General features: G+C 35.4%; 1 protein-coding gene across 6 annotated transcripts in view; it reads right to left on the bottom strand.

The window, feature by feature from the left end:
* Positions 1-21,636, bottom strand: part of LOC117993736 (mushroom body large-type Kenyon cell-specific protein 1-like) — a 264,782-nt gene that overhangs the window by 52,295 nt on the left and 190,851 nt on the right. The window contains exon 1 of one of the 6 annotated variants that reach the window (XM_069506872.1): positions 3,984-4,114. The exons of the other annotated variants lie outside the window; for them this stretch is intronic. The gene's annotated coding sequence lies outside the window, so the exon portion shown is untranslated. Of the gene's footprint in view, positions 1-3,983; positions 4,115-21,636 lie in introns of those variants that run through there. 6 annotated transcript variants of the gene reach the window in all.

Raw genomic sequence — 21,636 nt, 5'->3', positions numbered from 1 at the left:
AGGTCTATAAATAACTATATGCACCTTAATATTATTAAATTGAAAATTTCTCTTTGGTTGGTAACAAGTGGGTACCTACTAGCTACTAATCTACTTAGGTATAGTTTTATTAAGTATTTACCAGATTATAATCGTGTGAAGTTACCGGCGCGTTTCGGACACTGACATATTAACTAAAATTAATTAATTATTAATTTCATAGCGCTTTTATTGTTTTACACTTTTTATGCACTTAATTTAATTTTTATCTTTTTCTGGTGAAATCTTTTAGTGGCGAATTAATTTGGCTTAATCTGTAATACTTTATGCAATACGAAATGTATGAAAACAATTCATTATGATTTTTTTAAGAAATTATTATTGCAACGTACATACGTAAGATAATTGAATTGAGTAATGGTTTACCTATTAATATGATATCTAAATATATAAAATGAAAAGATGACTGACTGACTGACTGACTGACTGATCTTTCAACGCACAGCTCCTACTCCCTACCTACCTACAGAAACTACTGGACGGATCAGGCTGAAATTTGGCATGCAGATCGCTATTATGATGTAGACATCCGCTAAGAAAGGATTTTTGGAAATTCAGCCCCTGAGGGGTGAAATAGGGGTTTCAAATTTGGGTAGGCCACTCGGACAAAGTCGCGGGAGTTAGCTAGTTTATAATTATCTGCCCGTGACCAGTTGTCGTTTAAGAAAATTAAAGAAGATTTTATTTGAAATCATTCTTCTCTATCGATACCCGTATTATAAACGCGAAAGTGTGTTTGTTTGTTTGTTGGTTTGTCCTTCAACCATGCAGCAACAGCACTTACCTATAAGTACCTATAGTACGCGACAGGTCGAGATGGCAATCGGGGTGGAGACGCGGCGCACACCCGCATAGCCACAGCGCTAACCCGGTGCGGGATAGCGTGGGTGTGCAGGGCGTCCCCCCGCCTCATACCCCGATTGCCATCTCAACCTGTCGCGTACCAGGTAGGTAGGTACCAGGTACCCACACCGCGGAGGGGTCGTCGACTCGCTAATTACAATAAGAGAGTCACAGTCCGCCAGGCCGTGTGATTGTGGCCTGTGCCACTAAATCCTGGACAATGTCTCCAAATTATAGGGGACATGTTACATGTAAGTACCTACCTATGCTTTCTTTAGCGTACAAACAAGTTTAATTTAAGACAGTGTATGGCCACAACACTGTAACTGGTCCTAGGGTTCCGTAGCTTGGAAAGAAACAATAAATATATAAGCACTTCATCATCATTACCAAATCATCGCCGGCTCACTAACCACGGATCTCCTCTCATAGTCCATAGTCCACCACCATGAAGGTAAATTTTGGTAACTACAAAATTTAAAAAAGTTTGGCGCCGATTCCTTTGTCTTACTCTAAACTATATTTAGAGTATCTGCATCCTTTTCTTTTTAACAATGCTAAAAAAGGAACGGAACATGGCTTTCACATTTAAAGACTCTAAATTTTAGTGCACAATACAAATTTAAACAGTAGGTTCGCGAGTGCGTGCTAAAATCACGGGTTTTACCATCTAAAAATTAAATTTAGAAATGTCAAACTGCTTCTGTCCTTTTCATATTACAATGGTGAGAAGACGGTGCGAATACTCTAATATTAGGTTGTGCTTAGAATCGGTGCCAATGTGGCTAATTCCTTTGTACATAATCTCTAAACTAAATTAAAATATCACGTCTAAATCTATTGCTATCCCTTTCATAATGTTGCTTGCGGAAAAGGAAAGCACTAGATTTAGACCTGTTAATTTAGTTTAGTTTAGAGATTGTGTACTAGAGAATCGGCCCCATTGTCATAGCAAACGCTTGTCTTAATTGGCTCACTACTAACTACTAAATACTACTACTAACTAAATTATTTTTATATTATTCTCTTTAATAATTAATTCTAGCCCCATAAACTGCTGCTAGGTATACAAAAATATCACGTCATTTTATTACTACTTACAGTCCAAGACTCTATTTTACGACGATTTACACCCGCAGTCAGAGCCACTAATCGTTACTTAAGATTGAGTTAAAACGAGACAGTTTTTTTTTTCCCTTTAAATAGATAGATAGAGAGCAAACTAGCAGGCGGGTCACCTGATGTTAAGTGATTACCGCCGCCCATGAACATTTGCAGCACCAGAGGAGCCGCCGATGCGTTGCCGGCCTTTTAGGAATTTGTTATTATGTGTGTGTGATTTGTTGTTATGTGGAATTTATGTGAGAGATATAGCTCCTGTCTCGTTTTAACTAAACTTAAGGAACGATTAAGCGGCTCTGAATACGGCAGTTATGCAGTCAACTTAAAAAATCCGCGGATTATGGTTAGTAAAGGAATTAAACCAACTTGCTAATGCTTGCTACAATATTGTCATAGCGAATGCTTGTCTTAATTGGCTCACTACTAACTACTAAGTACTACTAACTAAATTAAAACGCAACCAGCACTCATATTAAGTACCCACAAAGTACTTTACAATGTTATTCATGACTATCTTTTCACCGTTGCTTCGCTCTTGTGGAAAATTATGAGTTTAGTTCTGTGACAGATTAGAACTGTTTAGCGACTCTTCAAATGTTTTTTTCTGAGTTTATGAGATGAGATCATCTAGTTAAGCTAGTTAGCTAATATGCTCGCGACTATGTATGTACAAACTTCAAACCCCTATTTGACCCCCTTAGGGGTTGAATTTTCAAAAATCCTTTCTTATCGGATGCCTACGTCATAATAGCTATCTGCATGTCAAATTTCAGTCCGTAGTTAAACTGTGTCAATTAGTCAATCCTTTTATATATTTAGATTTGAGACAGATCAGCTTTTTCTAGTTACTTACGTAGGAATAAAATGAACCAGGGCGTTTGTGCACTCATCCGTATTCGGTTCGTATTCGTGTTTTTTATGTAGGTAAGCAAACAAACGGATCGCCGTGTACTTAGCTACTCCAAGTCCGTGATGCTGGGCGTAAAATAAATCATGCCTTAATCACAGAGAGGCGTTGTCCTAACACAACTTGATAACGATGATCGTGCGAGTAAAATGTGCGATCAAACATATAAGTGCAATAAAAATGCATTTTTGCATGTCAAATTTCGCCGCGAAAACGCTAGGTATTTGATAATATATTTTTAGGGTCATGAGCTGTCATGACGTCACACGGATTCCTTAAAATAAACTATAAAATTCATTAAGTACCTACTTAGGTATATTATAATAATTTTATAAACTGAAATTAACATTATTCGATTGCTTATTGCCAATTAATATCTATTGTTTACTAGCTGACGCCCGTGACTTCGTACGCGTGGACGACGGTTTTTAACAATCCCGTGGGAACTCTTTGGTAACCCGGGATTAAAAGTAGCCTATTTCACTCTCCAGGTCTTTGACTATACACATGCAAAAAATCACGTCAATCCGATGCTCCGTTGCGACGTGATAGAAGGACAAAATAACAAACCAATAAACCAACAAACAAACACACTTTCGCATTTATAATAAGGGTACTGATAAATTTTTAGATTTTTTCTCGCTTGGTGTAAAATACCGTGTCGTGCGGTAAGTGTGGGACGAAGGAGCGACCCGAATTGGCCTACGTACCTTGGGCCCTAAGTTGATGGGTCATCATTCTTTTTTTTTTATTCATTATAGGCAAACGCTTGACCACAATCACACCTGATGGAAAGTGATGATGTGGCCTAAGATGGGACGCGTTTACCTAGAAGATGCCTATTCACTCTTGTTTTAAAGATACCCGGGTTGTAATTGGTAGGAAACACATATCGCGGAAGAGTATTCCAAACCTTAGCCATACGTACCTATGAGGAATGATGACGCAAAACGTTTCGTGCGTGTAGATGGAATGTCGACGACATAAGGATGGAAACTCGCCCGGCGTCTTGCGGTTCGGTGGTAAAATGGTGAAGGGGGGACAAGATCGAAAAGTTCCTGAGCACACTCACCATGAGACCAAAGGCGTCGGACTACTGTGCCTCTCTTTACACTGCGCCTTAATCTTCAAACATAAACTAAACATTAGCACGACATTACAAGGCGATTGCAAACGAAATAACATCTGTACAACAAACAAAGCGTGCGCGTGCGTCGAATGCTGATTGGCTAAAACTGCGATTAGACTATTCTATTCCAAGGTCACGCTGACTCAGGATGCATTTGTGTGTGTGCGCGTGGTGTAAACCAAAAGCGGTAGCGGATGCACTTAAAAATGGTATAAGCGGTAGCGGGTCAGAACAAAATTTAATTTTATTTAATTAAAAGGAATATTAGCCATGTTAATCATGGACTAATACTCCCCTTTTCCCTCCAACTAAGCGTAAAGTTTGTGAGAACATATTAAAAACTATACCTAATGCTGCCAGATCAAATTACCTACATAAGTACATGTTAATTAGGTTTGGTTCACTACTATAGCCAAGTCGAATTTTAAAAAAAAAAATCAGTACAATATGGTTAAATAGATAAAGCCAGTGACTTCAACCAGTGGATTTAGGTCTTAAAAATCCCGTGGGAACTCTGCTACTTTTTATCCCAGAAAATCAAAGTTTCTAGCACAAAATAGCATATGTCCGCCTCTCTGATGCAAGCTATTTTTGTAAATAAAAATCTTCAAAATTGACTAAGCAAATAGGCCGTTAAAAGGTAACAGACATACAAACAGACAGACACGCTTTCGCATTTACGATATTAGTATTAATATTGCATTGAACTAGCATATTCCCGCGACTTCGTCCGCGTGGACTACACATATTTAAAAACCCTATTTACCCCCTCAGGGGGTTTAATTTTCAAAAATCCTTTATTGTCGGATGTCTACATCATAATACTTATAGCTATCTGCATGTCAAATTTCAGCCCGATCCATCAATTGATTTGATAGAATCGATGATAGATCAGTCAAGTCGGCTTTTAGTTTCATATAGACAGACTAGCTTATGCTCGCTTCGTCCGCGTGGGCTACATAAATTTCAAACCCCTATTTCACCCTCTTAGGGTTTGAATTTTCAAAAATTCTTTCTTAGCGGATGCCTACGTCATTATAGCTATCTGCATGCCAAATTTCAGTCCGATCTGTCCAGTAGTTTGAGCTGTACGTTGATAAATCAGTCAGTCAGTCAGTCACCTTTTTCTTTTATATATTTAAGATCTCCGCTACCCGCTCATGCCGTGAACCGCACAGTGTGAATCAACGCGGAAACGCACTAAGTCCTTGTTCGGCACATCGCGAATATGCGCATAGGATTGTCGGCATTACTCCCCCTTAATTATCATTAATAAATATCCTTCTATAGACTTGCTTTATTATGATTTTTTCCCTCAGTTTTTTTTTTTCTAAACTTATGGACAGACTTCATTCCTGCCGTGTCAGGAGAATTATAAAATTGCGTGAGATAAAACGATATTGCGTAACTGCTTGCAAGCAGTGGCGTGCATACACTTTCAAGCCCGGGTAGGCATTAGTTAGGTAGGCACCTACTGTTTACTGGCAGGTCATAATGAAAAATATGCATTGAGCTATTACAACTGGGGTACGCAGTGCATTTATGCCTCTATGACCTGCACGCCACTGCTTGCAAGCTTATAACTGAATACAATGTTACAGTAAATAGCTTCTTATTGTACTGAGAACTTTATAGATATTAATTACCTCTATATATTTTTTGGGTTCCGTAGGTAACTCAAAAGGAAAAACGGAACCCTTATAGGATCACTTTGTTGTCTGTCAGTCTGTAAAGAAACCTATAGGTTACTTCCCGTTGACCTAGATCCCTAGAATCATGAAATTTGGCAGGTAGGTAGGTAAGTCTTATAGCAGACATGAGGGGAAAAATCTGAAAACCCTGAATTTGTGGTTACATCACAAAAAAATGTGTTCATGAACAAATAATTAGTATTAGGTATCAATTTTATTTTTTTTAATTATTATTATTATTACAAAACAAAAAGGAACGTAAATTTCACGGACTCAGACCGAATGAGTGCGTATCCGCTGTAACCTCAGAATAAGGACTATTAGAAGTAGCCCTATTGTGACACTTACTGTTAGAGCGAGATAACTAAATGCATTTAAGCTCTTATTAGAACGTGACAAAATGATTATGTTTTGTCCTTATCACGGTGGCCACTTTTTTTTGTTTGCTAAAATGTATTTGTACGTGAGATTTTGGCAAACAACGTGAAGAGAGGGTAGGTATGTTGACTCAACTATGTAAATAAATAATAATTGATTCGTTTTTGTTTTTGAAGTTATTGTGCAATGGTGGGTTGCAGTATACTAGGCTACAATCCGAAGCGAACGTAAAATAGACGGAATAACATTTCACAAGTAGGTACCTACCTCTGCTTGAGCGAGAGGGAATGAGGGGGCCACGCTAGTTGCATATCTGGACATATCTGTGGCTGTAACGCTAACGAATATGGTATGTATTGTAGAGTCAACGAGAGATTGCTTTTTTGACGTTTCGTTGTCAGATATCAAAGTAGCTAATGTGTGCGAGAGAGCAAACAAATTTTGTATGTAACTGACATATTATGTCAAAAACGCAATCTCTCGTTGGCTCTATAGTAGGTAGGTAGGTATATTTAGATTACAAAGTACCTGCTCCAATTTTGAGACAAATTGTGTCATCGTATGTAGATACGATACCTAAGTAGTACAATCACATACATGCTCCGTCGTGACGTAAGTGCTCGAATCTGTTCAGGATGTTGCGAATCCGAACACCTCCGCTCACGGCCGGTTGTGATTTGTCGCCAATCGCCATTTTATTTTTATTTTATTTTATTTTGTTTATTTGAAAGTAATCAACAGCGTAAATACATAATTATTATTTAAATTTAAATCTAGGTATAACAGAACGCCAAAACAGATTATTACCTAAAACTATTTTAACAGAATAGATTTAGAATAAATGTAGGTATATTACAATAATAAAAAATATTAATATATCTTTAATACCAAGTTTACCTAAATTCACGGTTAAAGGCAGGTGTTATAAACTCGTTTTGAAGTTTCAAAACGAGATAATAACACTTCAAATGTTCAATCTTGTTATAAAAAGTGTTTTTAAGTTTGTTTTTTAACAAAAAAATATTTTACATCCATATACCTACTTACCAGTATTTAATAGATGGAAAAGCTGTCTGATACCTCTTCACATTCCTTTTTTGACAGGCACACATTCGCATTTATAATATTTGTACGGATTTCAGAATTCCCAAAAATTTGATATTTAAAACAAATGTTATGGTTAAATGAAGTATTTAAATGGTATTTTTTTTTTCAAGCAAAAAAATTATAATATCAACGATGTTTCTTACTCATTACGTGTCCATTATTATATTTCCCAGTATCTATCCAATATAAGTATGTCTATATCTACTATACTACAGCCTACCTACCTAGTACCAAATCAGGGAGCAACCTGCGACTTATCTAAATTAGATTATTAAAAAAAAACTTTTTTAACGTTTACCTTCGGTTAAACTTCATCCCATTGTCCTACTAGGAGTGACTACGAAAACAAATCAACAGGTGTGGTTTGGATCTGAGCCCATCCAGATTTCAATTCACCCTTTCACAGCGGACAAAATAAAGGAAAAGTACTAGAACGATAAAAATAAATCCCAAAGCTGCATACAATAACTCATTGTCTGGCGTAACTTCAAGATAGATACTTAATTAAAACATCAAGTTGAATTAAATATGTATTTATACATACTACGCTTGATTTATTATCGAGTAATACTTGCATAAACTTATTGACCACATTGTACCTTTACACCTTTTAATATACTTATTAGTTATTACTAACAACCAGCCCCGGCTCCGCACGGGTAGCACATAGTTTCCACAGATTATTGGTTGCATTTTAATTAAATGTGATTTAATTTTAGATGATATATTTATAACGTAGCCATTTTTTTAATCTTTTTAAGGGGAACAATTCTAAAATAAATTGTTCAATCTATTGTGCTGGAGGGCACGACTGTTTATACATGATCTCCACTTTGGGACTTTTTACCTCTCACGGCCATCGTTTCTACGAAAAGCATGGCCACAGCAACTTCAGCGGGTTAATAGTTTGGGTTATGTCATTGACTTTTTCTCTGCGGATCACCTCATTTTGGATCTTATCTCACGGGGAAATTCTAGATTCCTCCAACATCAATAGTTATGATATAACTTACAAATGCTGAATTTATAATGATTTAATGTAAATTGGTGATATATATACATATCCATTGATGAAAACTACAGAAATCATTTACCTTATAAGTACATATTTTATTATTATTTTACTAAAAGTTATTTATTAAAGTTCTATCCCCTTCACTTTCTGACTCTGAGATTAGCTAGCACATCCAACGTGCAACTCAATGGAGGAGCTTTGTTTTTTATGTACATAATATAATATATACCTTAGTGAATAGAGAGATAATCTGAAATCTTTTCAAAAACTCTCTTTCGTTATAATAAAATAGTATGGAGGTATTTATTGTAATTATAACAATAACCTATTCAATCGAAATGCATACGGTTGTACTTTACCCACAGGCTTTTTGGAAAAGTGAAGTCTGCCGTTAGTAACCTGTAACTCTACCACTTAAGTATTTGAAACTCCGATTGTACAAAGAATACTCTGCCAACAAATTATTGTTTTAATTGAAATGTATTGTTACTCTTTTCAACATTCTTTAGGTATTTTAAATTACAAAGTAATTTCATACCTATCTGAATCGATAAAAATATTTTGAGAATATGAATTTCATTAATTGTAATTAAAATACCGATTTGCATCTAAATCAATAAACATAATATAATGTTTATTAGGTATCACTAGCAATAATGGAGTCACTTGCAAAATTATATTTTTATGCAAAACGCGTACTACCTTTGTACCAATAAAAATATCAGGTTAATTTAAACATACATATTTTGCATAAACTGGTACGCTTGAGTGCAAAAAAGCGACAACTGCGGCATAATGAAAACAATTATCTTATAGACATAAATATTACGGTTGTATGTATATTCCCATCACGCCACCATGCATGCAACCACGCATAGCCACGAAAAAACGTAATAACTTCAATACTTTTATAACATTAAGTTTAATTGTTCTTTTTACCCGAAATCATTATTGACCCCGCTAACAAGAGTTGGACTTCATAGAATGTAACTATTACAAAATACCTTACCTTAAACGTGGTAAATGAAAAATGTAATTAAGAGTCCTACGGCGGAAAGGTTACGAGCCCCTGGAATTCGATGCGAGCCATTTGAATGAGGAATTAGAATAAGATGGCAAAAAATATGAGCATTAGAAAGAACGGTCTAACCGATGTGTGAAAGGGATAGGAGATCAGAGCGGCCTCCGATTGGCTGACCGCTTTTTATGCCTTAGTTCCCCTAATCTTCATTTCGAGCAACATCTGCTGCGCTAATGTGTATTCGAAATAGTTCTTTAAATTTATCGCTTTACGATCTTATTTGCAAGCATAGTGGTGTGACGTCTATAATTTTTCTCTATCTAAAACGGTCGATGCAAGTTGTTATTTCAATTTTTAATACATCTCCCATCGAATGGCTTCCTTTTAAGGTCAGCGTTGGGCCACGTTCGATTTTTAAAATGTAATTATTCTCGTACTTTTTGCGGTCATTGGTCGGAAATAGACGCCGGTAGTGATGTTTGTAGTTTATTGGTTTATTTTTTACAACATAATGATTTAAATTTATCGACAACTTTAATGGGCGATGAATCAAATTTATCGATGTCGACAGATAAGTGCAGCTCAAATGACAGTTGAAAACCATTCATTACATTACTTTTGGCCGATAATTTTAATACAAAACAATAACTCAACGCATTTATTTTTTCTTTGCATGAACTCTTTAAAAATCGATAAAATTTTCTGCGAGCAGGCATGCATTAAATTGCGCAATTAAAAATCCTTAACTTCAACTCTTCTTAATAAACTATTCCATAATTAAATCCACATTTCACCCTATGATTGGTACACTTAGGTATCTAATTAACTACTTATGATAGGGTGAATAATTACCTATTCAGGCGCTCAGCTTTTAATCGACTCTTTAAAGGAGAAGGTTCTTAGTTCATCGCATATCTTTTTTTAACCGTTTAGTTAGATACCTACCCATTTATATATTTTTTAATCAAAAGAACTTGAGCACCCTCAACTCGTGATTAGGACTTGGTTTCTATTTTGTCAAAATTGATCCAGTAATTTTTATAAATTTAATAATAAATAAAATTACTTGCATGATTTTTTCTAACAGACCCGATCAACTCCACATATTATAGAAAAATATTTATTTAAAAAAATATATCTAATAAGTTAAAACTTAAAAGTAAATAACTTAAATAAGGTTTAAGTGAAAGTAAAATAGGTTATTACTTATGAGATAAGGTTTGGATTGTGATTGACATGTTTAATTCGATAAAAACTTCCAAAAAATAAACAGTAGTAGATAGGTACCTAATAAGGACCTACTTGTGATTTAATGATAAATTCATCAAAATCAATAAAGCAATTCAACTTGATATTTCAATGTTTCTATTTTTAGTCATAAGTACCTTATTATTTGTTAGTCATGGCCTTAAAGGTATAGTTTGCTATCATTTTGCTGTCATCTCTCAGTTAATAAATAAACGGATTCACCATAACTTACCTTTGTAAAAACCTAATTTAAATAACCTCAAGTCTTTACTATTTTAGACAGTTGGTTAAAAAAAGTGTGATGGAAAATTTTCTCATAAGCATCAGCGGGGTGCCTTTAATCATTCTATATTTGGATAAGTAATAAGTAGTAAGGATTGTATTATCAATTCCCAAACACTGTTTCTCACGATACACCTCTATTGAACCAAGTCGACCATATTTGGTCTAGTTCTTGTGACTATTAAAGAGTATAGCTTCACTATAATACTTATCAATGGTAGATTTATTACCAATCTCTGACTATTTAAAAGCTCTTTGTTAGTTCATTAGAATAAAAAATTACTATTTCTAAATTTAAAATATTCAAATTTAATATGATTCAAGTGTTGTATCTAGGTAATTTTCTTTACTGTTTGATAAAACTTTGTTTAAAGTTTAGCTTAGATCGAGTGTTTATAATCTACCTGCTTAATTTAAAACATTCTATTTTGATTAATTGATTGATTATATTTTTTACAGACACAAAACATATAATACTGAACAGATTAATTTAAAAGGTTTACAAGCTCTGTAAACTGTTGAGGAAAGGTACTCTTTTAAAGCTTGTACTTATCACTCAAAAGAAAATACAATTGAAGTGTTTCTCAAATAAAATATTTCGTTAATAGGTAAAAACTTGCAACATACGCAATTTGAAGTATAATTTGTTTCGATAAGCAAAAACACGTCTAATTCACATCACTATTTCTCACGCTATCGCTGTCTCTATTGAACCGTGGACGCCATGTTTGGTACGGTTTTTGCTACAAAATCAAACTGTACTTTTTGTTTTTCATTTATTTGTGTTTAAAAAAAATTACAAGAAAAAAGAATTACTAAAGCTTTTAGTGTATTACATTAAGACAGCACATAAATTTTTACACACGCACGTATTTTTGTGCTATTTTTTCAATAATATTCATATAGAAAAGTACAATAATTTTATTTTGAAAGTTTAAGTAGGTAGGTACCTACCTATAGATTTCAAAAAATTAAAAAGGTGTTAATAATTGACTTATCCATATAATACTTTTTTTTTGAAAAACATAAAGCCAAATTTTAGAGCCTCAATAGCTCAACCGGTTTAGGAGTGGACTGAAAACCGAAAGGTCGACGGTTCAAACCCCGCCCGTTGCACTATTGTCGTACCTACTCCTAGCACAAGCCTGACGCTTAGTTGGAGAGGACAGGGGAATATTAGTCATTTAATATGGCTAATATTCTTTAAAAAAAAAAAAAAACAGTTTATTGATTCATCTTATGATTCTCTGAATATAAAGTTTTATTTTTAAAATTATTAATGCATTGTAAACGCGCTAGGTAGGTGATTAATTTTTTTATCTCTGTTATTCTAACATCATCGAATATTATGAATCGAAACATATTCTTATTTCTCGACTGTTTTAGAAAAACGTCTTTTTAGCTGAATCTCAAAATAAAACTCATTATTTACACCAGGCACCTATAATACCTAGTAATACATCTAACTTAAGAGGGGTTTACTCGTAGTGCGCTCCAAACTTACGTGGTTTGGCTCTAATTTGAATAGGTACTAACTATTTAGTATTTACCAATCAAACACAATTAAATTTTGTAGATACGTTATAGTCATTAACATCTATGCATCTTTTAGTTTCACAAGTTACACTTTCTCAAATAGGTAGGCACATATTTACATACAACTCTCTAAACCTGTATAACTTTAAAACTAGTTATTTTTACAGAAATCAGGCAATCCACAGACATACCTATTAGTTTCTAGAATGTGTCTAAAAATTACATTAAGTTTGGCTAATACGCAAATTATAACCAAACTACGTAAGTGACGGAGAGGCTGCCGTCAATCTAGTTTCTGTTATGCAATCGAAAAAAATAAATTAGTGGCTTGGCTTGGCTTGGTTGCAATCAAACCTGCTAGCAAGAAATGATGCAGCCTCGCTTGCCTACAAGATGCCTATTCACTCTTGACTTGAAGGTAGTCCAGGTAGGGACAGGTATAACATTAAAAATTATTAATTTATCGATAAACCAAAATCCAGTGATTTCGCCAGCACTATTTCTCACGCTGTCTCTCCATTGATGCGTGGCGGCCATATTTGGCGCAGTTTTTGCTAACACTACAGACTTGCTCTTTTCCGTTACGCTCGGTTTACTGTTTCGAACAATATTTAAATTTTATTCGCCCGTGTGTTTATGAGTTTGTTGGCATTGTTTATTATTTAGATAGAGCAGAGGACTTGAATGTAAGAGCGGTATAGGCATCCTGATTTTAGTTGTGGGCTATGATTCGCTAATAGGGATGATGACTACTAGTCAAATCAGCGACTTTTTATCAAACGACAAAACGCATGCTAAGTAAGAGCCGGTTCCCACTTTCGTCTGTCGGACCCGGATTTTAATCTAATATTTTACATATTTTTTAAATGATTACTAATATGATATCACAAAAAAAAACGCGAAAAAATATACAAAAAAATCCTACAATTTTTTAAAAGTTTACGATATATTGCAAATAAAACATCTGAGTGACGCTTTAAGTCAGTGAACGTTGCGTAAGTAAACCACTAGGAGTCAATGCCACGTCGTAGGTGGGGCATTGACCCCAGTTTTGCACGCTATATACTACCTATTGCAGGTTTGAAAAAGGTTTGAAAATGAGGCAAATGGGAATTGGTATTCGATTCGATTATGTTTCGGTACTATAACATTAACTCTAAGTTTTTGCTAGCGTTCGTTTTGTAGATTCGCGTCTTGGACGCTCCTGCATCCATGTCCCACAGGTGTGGCCGTAGCTTTATACGTCTACTAATGGAGCATAGTTAGGTAACAAGCACACCTGTGGTCCAGTCATCCATTCATAGCTAGTGTTTATGATTTTTATACTATGTGATAATAATATTTTAGGTCGGCAAAACGACCTGTTTGAAATTCCGAGCTATGATAACATGGGTTTGTTATGGGTTACTTACAGTAATGAATGGGTTGGACCGAGTGGTAGGTCATATTAGAAACGCTTGGTTGCGTAACTTTTACTTTGAGGATTAGGTACGGTTGGCAGATTACAGTACCTACCTACCAAAAGTGATGAACATCGATCATTAGAATGAGACAGCAGATTTGTAGAGCACTGTCTCGGTCGTTGAGACCGACAAAACGTCATATGGGTATGAGTGACAGAGACAACGCTCTACAAACCTGTAATGTCATTCAGGCCGATATTTTCATCACTTTCGGCCGCGTTCTTATTTGCCGACATAATATAGGTATTGGACGCGACAGGTCGAGACGGCAATCGGGGTGGGGACGCCCTGCACTTCCGCACACTCGGAAACGTATAAGAAAATATAATAGATATAGGTACAAATTCGCCATTCGGTGTGGGTGACACACGTTTTCGAGTGTAAGAAATCATGTTATAAATATTAAAATTTGTAATGAGTTAAATACTATGGCCATAATCAATAGAGCGCATGAAATATAATATGAAGAAAACATTTAATTGAATGAAGCATATTGCACTAAACCTTATGTGATTCATTCAATCAAATGTTGTTGACAATACACATCCCTAAATTGCATATTATCTATTTAAAGTAACTTACTTAGTAAGCTTGCTAATCGTTAAAATTACTAAAATTATTTATCAAAGTAGTATTACATATAATATATTTGTTTGTTAACATAATAATGACTTTAATTAAGATACTTTGAAAACGAATCTTAAGGAATGAACGAAGGTAACTTGACGTCATTTCGATTAATATCCGAGTTCATTCATAATTAACGATATAAAAAGCCGTGTGGCCTAATAGGCAGGGAGCTCTGTAATGAAAATCGACAAATAAACTTGTGAAATCGTCTTGAAAATGAAATTTTTTGGGTGCATAGACGCAATATGCTTTATGGAATAGAAAAATAAATTAAAAGTAAGTATGAAAGAGAATAGAAAAACTAAAATAATAACTTTACAACGTTAAAATGACACACTTAAATTCGAAACGCGTCATTTTCCATCCGCCATTTTAGATTTTTGCAAGGAATTCGCGCGCTTGCAACTGTCATTAGGTTGCCAGTGTTGCCATCGTGAAATTACTGTCGTCTATGGTGGAGCTATTAAATTACAGGTTCTTGTTATTATAGAGTTGTTTGGTATGATTGGGACGTTTAAAAAGTGATTTGGGCTGTGAGAAAACGAAAATCGACTTTGGGAAAATGGGTCTTAAGTGCTTATCACTTTGTTTTTTATTGACAACTAGGTAATGTAGCCTTCGTTGTGTTATTATAATTTTTGTTAAAGATAAGTTTTTTTGATGAATCATTACTTTAAACTGAAGAAATCATCATAACCAAACCTGCACGCCTAAGAGATCTCCATATTTTATCATTTTTATAGTGTTTAACCTACACTTCAAGGAAATTCCAAAATAATTTTGTGATATGTTATGTGCTGAGTGAACTTTCAGAAATTTCGTCACTGGCAACAACCGTAGTTTAGTGGTCAGAGCGTCGAGCGCGATCACAGGACACGCGGGTTCGATTCCTGCCGGTCCGAAATTTTTGATATGTATTTAAAATTATTTAGTGATTAGAGATCTCCATGTTTTGAACGTGTGTGAAGTCTACCAATCTGTATTATTGGCCAGCGCAGTAAACTATGACTATAGGTAGGTATATCTAAGCCCTACTCAATCTGAGAGGAGACCTATTCTCAGTAGTGGACCGGCGACAGGTTGAGATGATGATACCTACGTACCTATTAATTGGGCTATAGGTACATACGTGCCTGGCCTTGGATAAAAACCGCAAAAGGGCGGGGCGGGAAAAAGAATTCGATTTTTGTATAAAATCATGATATACATCATACAAAGTTCGGTGCTGTAAGTATGGTCCTTCGAACCTGATCGGTCCGAGTTATTTGCACTCAATTGGTATTATGGAGGTATTGTCCAACCGGCGGTCAAACTATTCCAATATGGCGATAGTCGCCCGGCGCTGCGGACTCTGGCAACTATCCTGATTGAAATTGTTGTGTTATTTACTATGAACTTTTGTAGAGTATAATTAAAAATGGCTCTAAACATCGGAATCTGCTTGATAAAGACGTCTGCATAGTTAACCCATCGGTGATATTCGTAGCTCAGTGATTAAGATGTCGCCTTAGGGTCCGAACTCCGAGGTTTGATCCCAGGTAAGTAGGTCCTAAGTACGCATATCTATTATTTTGTTTAACTTTTCAGCAACCTACATCTCAACCCATATTATAAACTAGCTTAAGCTCGCGACTTCATCCGCATGGACTATAAATATTTCAAACCCCTATTTCACCCCCTTAGGAGATGAATTTTCAAAAATCCTTTCTTAGCGGATGCTTACGTCATAATAGCTACCTGCATGCCTCAGACCGATCCGTCCAGTAGTTTGAGCTGTGCGTTGATAGATCAGTCAGTCAGGCACCTTTTCCTTTTAAGTATATATTTCGATGGGAAAATGTGTTTGTTTGTTGGTTTATTGATTGGTTGGTTTGTCCTCTAATTACGTTACAATCGACCCTCAGATCGACGTAATCAGAAAACTTCAGAGAATTAAAGAGTTCACACGAGATTTAAAAAAATAGTTGTGAGCATCATCTAGCCTAATAAGTATAAAAAGGTTTGACATTTTCCAATGATTTTCTATGTTCCTTAGATAGTAGTAAGTAGGTACCTACTTAGGTATTCGCTTTTGCGCGTTGTCAGTAATTTCTCTATTTAGGTAGAAAGTCCGACCCCTCGACCCCTAATCGTCGACTATCCGGCATCACATTATCGTATGCGAGAATAATTTATCTGCAAAACTCGTCTTTTAGCGAAACATGACAAATCTGAATTGCTATATGCTGTAAAGCGTAGACAATAGGATGTGACAACTTCTAGGTACCTTGTCTCATACGGTTGTATAGGTATGAGTCTTGTATGAGTATAATAGACAGTAGAAAGTGTTTATTTCCCTTTTGATAAACACAATTAGGTAAATCCTTATTGCCTGTAATCAAAGTAGAAGCCTTTAGATAAATCTACTTATAGTTTTTAATTTTTTAACATAATAAATATTTTCCCCTAGAAATTACTCTATTTTTATGTTAATAAACTGAAAAAAAAATCGTTTACGGATTGTGACGTCATTATTCACCTTCCGTACAGCGTGACGTTCAAGTTAAAAATAAATAAATATCATGATTTTTTTGAATTAATTTCTTTAATAATGAGTTCTATCCCCATAAACTAGCGCTACATATACAAAAAATCATTTCATTTTATTACTTATCCAAGACGCTATTATAATACCTAGGTACCAGTAGCGTGCAGGTCATAGAGGCATAAATGCACTGCTTACCTACCCCAGTTGTAAGCTCAATGCATATTTTTCATTATGACCTGCCAGTAAACAGGTTCCTACCTAACTAATGCCTACCCTGGCTTCAAACTCTGTGCACGTCACTGCTAGGTACCTACCGTGAAATATTTAGCACAATCTCAATAATTAGGTAAGTATTTATCGTACTTTAATTAACTTAAATAATGCCTAACCCTTTAATCTAGTTTTTGTTTTAAGTAAAATTATAATAGCTAATTGAAATTCCTGACTACAGCATTCCTAACTAATGATGAGGAAGTTAGATCGCTTAAAAGCTTTATTGGCGTTTTCTAGGAAAACTGTTTATTTAACCGAGGGCCAAGATAAAAAGTCGCTTAATAATTATTCTACATAATAACTGGAAAACTAAATACTTGACGTATTTTGCCCCTAGATAAGTACCTAGGTTCTAGATTCCTAGAGAATAGGAAATATTACCTATGTGGGGGATTTTTATAACAGGCACATTGAAAAATGACCCTGGGTCGGTTCACTACTATAGTCGGGCATACTCCGACACATGAGTTTAGCCGTCAGACATTTTAGAAGTATCTACCTACTATTTATTCTTAGTTTTTTCTATTTAAAAATAGTAAGTACCTACCTATAATAAAACTTTAAGCTATATCTAATCTAATTAATGTACAAATCATGCCTGCGTGGAATGGTGCCAAAAAAAAATTGCGCAAAAAATTAGCCAGACCTTCTCTCACCTGATGAGGCTATCAAGCCAAGTCAGTTGCAATGGGCAAAATGAAAAGCCATGACATTCATGTCCTATACATGCTTCCCCTGGGAGGGACATGAATGTCATGGCTTAGGAAAAACAAAAATCCCTATAAGGTTATTTTGTAAACCAAAAAGCGATCAAGGACAAAACTACACTAAGAATACCTAAAACTATTATTACAGCTTAGGGTGACATGGTAAACAGTGAACCACTAAAATTTCAAACATTTATAGATCCACCGTATGTGAATGTAGTTAACAACTATTGGCATTAGACGAAAGGTAATTTATTAAACTTGTGTTTTGCATATTAATTTCAGCACTAATTGTAATAGTTTATAAGTAATATTGTTTTATTTAAAAGATGGCGAATGGTTCACTGTGTACCAGTATATGTACACAGTGAATCAGGGTGTGAGTCGACAGTGAACCAATGTGTACACAGTGAATCATCATTTTAATTACCTACATTTGTCACATATTTAAAAATATTTATTGATATAAATGTCTTTAACTAAAACTACAGTAAAGTAATATTTAATCATTTCTTTATATATTTGTATTCTTTAGCAACAATCACATAAAATCAGTACAAAAACAAACTAGTAGATACTAATTTAACTTACAAATCTAATTAGGAATACTGACTATATAAATTAAAGCTTGGATTTTTATATTTCCACTTATTAGTATTTTCACATAAATCTTCTCATAGTTGAATATTTTAAATTACATTCTTGTGCTGCTTTGTGTATACTCATTCCGTTCTTTACAAGATCTACAGCTTTTTTCATGTCTTTTGCATCATGTCCGCCAATTTTTCGATTTTTTACTGTAGTTCGACACATTCTGAAACAAAAAGATTACTATTATTATATTAAGTATTAGATCTTCTATTAACGCCTTTTTTGTTCATAACAATCACAGTTGAAAGTTAATGCATAAATTGTATCGGACATAATGAACAAGTGATTGGTACACAGTGAACCATGGCTCACTGTGTACCCTACGATTTTGAGCCACTGTGTGCAGACACCACTTTCTAACCTTTAAGGTTACATAACTATTAAACATACCAAATTCAAAGGATATTTATATATCTAAGTTATTAAGGAACAATTACTTTACACATGGTAACAGTGCAATATAATGTTACTAAATATACAACGATTCTAGAAAGAAAATAAATGAAAACACGTGTACTTACTTTTTTTGGCTCCAAGAACAAAACCATACACTGTGCCACTGTTACGGGCGGGAGAGCGCCGTCGACTGGGGAGTGCGGGAGATGGTAGAAGGCAAATTGTTTCGCGTTTGCAGTACGGTTTAGCAACGTCACGTTTTTGAGATATGAGTGGTGGTGCACTGTGTACTACTGGGCCACTGTTTACCACCTGACCCTACGCAGCGACGTCTAATGATATTATATTATCAAACAACTATACAAGGTTACAACTATAGATACTGGTGGCCCAGATAGGGTTGCCCCTTGTTTATGGGGAAAATTTTGACCTTTTAAATTCAAAGTAGACATAAAAACGTGCATTAAATTATTAGCCTGTTCGCGTCCACTGCTGGACATACTTAAGTAGTTCTTCCCAAAAGCGTTTACTAATTTATGATTGTTCATTATGATTAATATTCCCCTTTCCCCTCCAACTAAGCGAAAAGCTTAGTCCTGTGCGTTGCTGGAACGAGCTGCAGGTCAAATCCACGCACTTTTATAATTTAGATAATCTTCAATTGTGTAATATGCTTTTTTCAGGAGCATACTTTTAATAGATTTTTTAAACTTGTGTAAAGGTAAGTCCAAAATAGTTTGCGGGAGTTTATTATAAAAGAGCGAATGACATAGGAATTCCAGTAAATCAGAGGTTTTATCTGGTGGGAGGCTTCGGCCGTGGCTAGTTACTGCCCTACCGGCAAAGCCGTACCCGCCCAACGATTTAGCGTTCTGGTACGATGCCGTGTCGAAACCAACGGGGTATGGGTTTCATGAAACTTCCATAGTCCATACCCCTTTCACGTTAGCCCGCTACCATCTTAGACTGCATCATTACATTACCACCAGGTAAGATTGCAGTCAAGGGCTAACTTGTATCTGAATAAATAAATAAAAAGGTTCGCGTTGTTCCTCACGATTTCTAAGTGCACGTAAACCTCTGATTTTTCAGCAGCTATTTTATAATATTAGTATGGATTCTGTAGTAGAAACTTACGCGTGGCAGCCCTAGGTGCGGGTATCGCATTTCGCACACATGTGCACCGCACGGTGCGACCCTGGCACACTATAGCACGAAAACATGCAGCTATCTAGTTTTTACATCTATATTTAGGTGTTTTATTAAATTGCATGCCTCGACGTGACATTGAACGAATTATCAATGTAGGTACACTCGAACACACGAGCGGAAATGGCCATTTTTTGTCTTTACTAGTGGTTCGTCCCGAACTGAAAACCTCGCATTATGAGATTTTTTAATCTGATGTTTTTAGGTTACCTAAGTAAGGTACACAGTAGGTATATCCTGTCCTATCGTTACACACGTAATTAAAGTCTAACTAAATAGGTAGGTATGTATTTTTTATAATCGTTAGAGCCCGAAGGTGTGAGAATGGCGACCTCGCACCGGAAAACGCAGCGTTGGAAGACCCCCAATAAGTGGATGGACGACATCGGGCGAGTCGCAGGGAGCCGCTGGATTCAGGCGGCGCAATGTGTGTGGCGTGTGGAAGTCCCAACAAGACCTATGTCCAGCAGTAGATGTCTATCGGTTAATGATGAGAATGATAAAATATACCTAAGTTAATTAAAGTCTCATTAAATCTAAAACTATAACAATTTGAGAGAACAAAACACACTTTCAAATGCTTAAAAGATCGTATGATTTTAGATCAATCAGCACTGTCACATTATTAAATTTTGGCAAAAGTTTTTACAGGGAAAATTTATTAAACAATTTATTAAACAAAAATAATATTTATTAAACAAACGCTTATTCTATCTTCTCGGCAGGAAGGCTATTCCAAACCAGTGCAGTGGTAGATGCAGTTGACGATTCAAAAGCACTTTTTATCCATCCATACTAATGTTATAAATTCGAAAGTGTGCAGGCTCTTTCCACGGCCGCCTACAGAGATAGCTTGAATCTCAGGGATGGACATAGGCTTCTTTTTATCCCGGAAAATCAAAAAGTTCTCACGAAATTTTAAAGGCCCATCCGTTTAGCCGATATTGACGAAATTTTAGTACAGATAAAGCTTATAGGAATGGGCATGGACTGCTTTTTGTCTCGGAAAAATTGAAGACTTGCCACGGATTTTCTAAAAACTTAGATCCATGCTGATGAAGTCCTGGGTTCATCTAGTTAGCTATACTTTAGTTTTCCTTAGCTTACTTAAAAGATAAGTAAATCGCAGAAACCTTATTGGCGAAACGCGTCAGCGACGCGATTTGCCCTGGCGTTTTAGATTTTCTGGAGTTAGGTTTTCACTCGTAGCATTATTTCATTGTCAGTTCTCGGTGACAAGGTCGTATGAGACGCGTATAGTACGGCCTCTTGTTTACCTTTTAAATCAATTAATGAAAAATAGATTACATAATAATTAATATTATATAATTTTATATTAAGTAGGTACTCATATAAGTTAACAGTTTCGCGCGCGTAGATATATATCGTGGCCTCATATAGTGAATTTAGCTGAGTAGCCTCGCCTATTTACCTACTTCATAGAAACATGCGTGAGTCCTTA

This window comes from Maniola hyperantus, chromosome 24 (genome assembly GCF_902806685.2).
Source record: "Maniola hyperantus chromosome 24, iAphHyp1.2, whole genome shotgun sequence".
NCBI lineage: Eukaryota > Metazoa > Arthropoda > Insecta > Lepidoptera > Nymphalidae > Maniola > Maniola hyperantus.
This window is presented reverse-complemented; position numbering and strand designations above follow the sequence as displayed.